Source organism: Natrix helvetica (genome assembly GCF_964273705.1).
Source record: "Natrix helvetica genome assembly, chromosome: 1".
Classification (NCBI taxonomy): Eukaryota; Metazoa; Chordata; class Lepidosauria; order Squamata; family Natricidae; genus Natrix; species Natrix helvetica.
The window spans coordinates 366,267,517-366,272,048 of NC_138548.1; positions in this window are offsets into that span (position 1 = coordinate 366,267,517).

A 4,532-nucleotide genomic window follows, 5' to 3' on the forward strand; every position below is an offset into this window, starting at 1 on the left:
GTCTGGAGGGGTTAGGGGTCGGGGGCACCGTATTACGATGGTTCCGCTCCTACCTCTCTGGCCGGACGCAATGTGTGTTGGCAGGAGAGGAGAGGTCGACCGCGAGGCCCCTTATCTGTGGGGTCCCACAGGGGTCGATCCTCTCGCCTCTCCTGTTCAACATATATATGAAGCCGCTGGGCGAGATCATCCGTGGTTTTGGGGTGGGATACCATCTGTACGCTGATGACACTCAGCTGTACATTTCCACCCCAAACCACCCCAACGAGGCTGTTGAAGTGATGTCCCGGTGTCTGGAAGCCGTACGGGTCTGGATGGATGACAACAGGCTCAGGCTCAACCCCTCCAAGACAGAGTGGCTGTGGCTTCCGGCTTCCCGGTTCAACCAGCATATGCCATCGCTGACCATCGGAGATGATCAATTAGCCCCGGTGGAAGGGGCACGCAATTTGGGCGTCCTCCTTGATGCCTGGCTGTCTATGGAAGATCATGTGGCAGCCGTGGCGAGGGGGGCGTTCCACCAGGTTCGCCTGGTGCGCCAATTGCGGCCCCTTTTGGACCGGGAGGCCTTGCGTACAGTCACTCACGCGCTGGTGACGTCTCGCCTGGACTACTGTAATGCTCTCTACATGGGGCTCCCCTTGAGGTTGGTCCAGAATGCAGCCGCGCGGGTAATTATGGGGAGATCGAGGTTCTCCCATATAACACCTATCCTGCGCGAGCTGCACTGGCTTCCTGTGGCCTACCGGGTGCGCTTCAAGGTACTGGTTACCACCTTCAAAGCGCTCCATGGCACAGGGCCTAGTTACCTGCGGGATCGCGTCCTGCCCCATACATCCCTGCGACCCGTCCACTCACACAGAGAGGGACTACTCCGGGTGCCGTCCTCCAGAGAGTGCCAGAGGGCAGCGCCCAGAAGTAGGGCCTTCTCTGTAGTGGGCCCCACCCTTTGGAATGACCTCCCCCCAGACATCAGGACTACAACCGACCTTCGCTCCTTCCGTATGAAGCTGAAAACCTACCTGTTTCGACTAGCTGACCTGGCATAATTCTACAACCTCTCCAGCCCAGGGCATTTTTAATTGGTAATTTTAGTTTTTAAGGGTTAATTTCACTGGGGTTTTAACTTTTTTAGGTATTGTAACTTATTTATTTATTCTTACCTCCTCTGTACGCTATATAATACTTTTGTACGTCGCCCCGAGTCCCTGTGGGGAGAGGGGGCGACTAATAAGTTCAAGTAATAAATAAATAAATAAATGTAATCACTTATCTCATTCTGAATATTTTTACAGTGTAAAAGAATTTACCAACTGTTTGTTTATACATTACTACTTTCAATTATGCATAATCCCACCAATCATCCATCAAGTATGTTCATTGTTGTCCTTGTACATCATACATTCAAACAAAAATGTTATTCCTTCATTTTTAAACAAAGTATTCTAAATACTCACTTCATATATATACCAATCTTTCATTACTTCCTTGTTAAAATTATTTATCAACAAGATATCTTTATAATATACATCATTACTTAGAGTTATGCATAAGATCACCGATCCTCTGTCAAATGTACAAAGATTCATTATTATCCTTATCCTTCATTTTAAAACAAAATATTCTAAATTATTCAATTTATATTTATGTCAGTCTTTCATTGTATCATTATAATCTATTTAACAACATAATTGTATTATCACTGATCTCCTTCAATTAAAACATAAGTAAAACATTTTTCATTTCCAAGTTTTTTTTCCCAACCACTGATAAAACAAATCCCATATCTTATAAAATTGCTGGTCTTGTTCTCTAATTTCAAATGTCAATTTACTCATTTCAGCACACTCCATTATCTTTCGAAAAACTTCCTCCTGTTTTGGTATTGTTTCATTTTTCCATTTTTTTGCAAATATGATTCTAGCTGCTGCTAAAACGTTTATAATCAAATATTTCAAGTCTTTCTTATAAATTTCTGGTATGATTCCCAATAAAAAAATCTCTGGTTTAAGGTCTATGTTTTTGTGTATCATTTTCTCCAACCACATGTGAATTTTAGTCCAGTATCTTTTGGCTTCAATGCAAGTCCACCACATGTGGTAATATGAGCCCGGTGTCTGATGACATTTCCAACATTTTTCTGATTTATTGTTGGGCATTCTTGCAATTCTCGTTGGGGGTAGATGCCATCTGCAAAACATCTTATACAATTTTTCTCTATATGCAGTTGACATTGTCATTTTATAATTTTGAGACCACAATTTCTGCCATTTCTCTAAATCAATCCCATGCCTAATTTTTTCCCCAAGCTATCATAGTTTCTTTAATTTGTTCCTCTTGTAATTTAGTCTCTAATAAATATCCATATAGTTTTTAAATTACTTTTTCATCAGTACCTATTAAAATTTTATCTAACTCAATCATTTCATTGTAAAGACCTATTGATTTTCTATCTTCATTATATCTAGATTGTATCTGTAAATATGAATACCAATTCATTTCTATTCCTTCTTGTTTCAGCTCTTGAATAGATTTGAGTTCACCCTCTGTATTCAATATTTCAACATATCTTACTGTTTGTTCCTTTTTATATATTATTGGATATGAAAATGCTTCAATGGTTGATATCCAGGCTGGAGTTTTTAAGTAGTGTAATCTTTTAACCTTTTCCCAGTTTAATAACAAGGCCTCCCTTATATAATGTCTTCTAAAATAACCATGTGCTTTAGTTCCCTTATACCAGTGGTCGGCAAGCCGCGGCTCACGAGCCACATGCGGCTCTTTACACACTTTAATCCGGCTCTTCTGTGTGCCGGGCGCCCGCTCCCCTCCCTCCTCTCAGGCACTTCAAAACAAGCGCCTCTTTCCCTTTTTTCTTTTCAACCCACAATGATTAGGGAGGATCCTGAAGTCGGGCGGGGACGAGAAGCGAGGAGGCAGAAAAAGAAACGGAGGCTAAGGTTCCCTCCCGCCTCCTCCCAGCAAAAATCTAACCGGGGAGCCGGGCGGGCAGTAGCAAATTAGCCGATCACGCCGCGTGATCAGCTAATTTGCTACTGCCCGCCGGCTCCCTGATAAGATTTTTGCGGTGGGGGGGGAGAAGCTCCTTAGCCTCCGTCTCTTTTTCTCCCTCCTCGCTTCCTGGGGCTCCACCAATGGGGGAGCAAGGCCCGCCCAGCGCCAGGCTTTGGGCTAACACAGAGGTCTGCAAAGTTGGCTGTTTTAAGACTGGTGGACTTCAATTCTCAGAATTCTGGGAGTTGAAGTCCACCAGTCTTAAGAGCCAATTTTGCAGATCCCTGCCTGGGCTAATATGATTGATGCCCTTGGTGGACTTCAACTCTCAGAATTCTGGGAGTTGAAGTCCACCAGTCTTCAAGCTGTCAGGTTTGAAGACCCTGGGTTTTTTTTTTTCCTAAAGGGTTAGGAGTGCAAGGGTCTTGCAACTTGACAGCTTTAAGACTTGCATGCTTCAATGCCAGAGTTCCTGAGCCAACATGACTGGAGGAGGAATTCTGGGAGTTCAAGTCCACAAGTCTTCAAGCTGTCAGGTTTGAAGACCCTGGGTTTTTTTTTCTAAAGGGTTGAGGGTGCGAGGGTCTTGCAACTTGACAGCTTTAAGACTTGCGTGCTTCAAATGCCAGAGTTTATTGAAACTAAAAACAGTGTACCATCCTATGTATTTTCGGTTTTAAAAATGTGGCTCTCAAAATAAATTTCAATCGTGGTTTTGGCGAGATTTGGCTCAGTTGAAAAAAAAGGTTGCCCACCACAGCCTTATACCATAAAAAAGTATGCCATCCCAACAGTAAATCATGACCCTCTACATTCAATAATCTAGAGTTTTTTAGTGTTATCCACTCCTTAATCCACATCAGGTTTGTTGCTTGATAATATAACTACCAGTCAGGTAAGCCCAATCCTCCTCTTGTTCTAGCATCTTGTAGCAATTTGAGATTTATTCTTGGTTTTTTCCCTTGCCAAATAAACTTCAAAACTATTTTATTTAGATCTTCAAAAAAGTCCTTGCCCAATCTGATTGGGATTGTCTGGAACAGGTATAAGATTCTGGGTAAAATGTTCATTTTAATTGTAGAAATTCTGGTTTCAGCACTTGGTGCCAAAAAGGTTTGCTAACATTCTCCTATGACCATTTCAGAAAAGTGACTATCCAGTCTCTTAAAAGCATCCAGTGATGAAGCACCCACAATGTCTGAAGGCAAACTGTTCCACTGGTTGATGGTCCTCACTGTAAGGGAGATTCTTGTTAATTCCAGGCTGCTTAGTTCATCTGCATTGCTTCTTGTCCTGTCCTTTGATGCTTTGAAAATAAATTGACCCCCTTCTACTTTGTGGAAGCCTCTCAAGTACTGGAATACTGCTATTATGTCACTCCTACTCCCATCTTTTTCTCTAGACTAGCCAAACCAAAATCCTGCAACAATTCTTCGTATGTTTTCGTCTTTAGATCTTTGATTATCTTAGCTGCTCTTCTTTACACTTTTTCCAAAGCCTAAACATCTTTTTTGTAA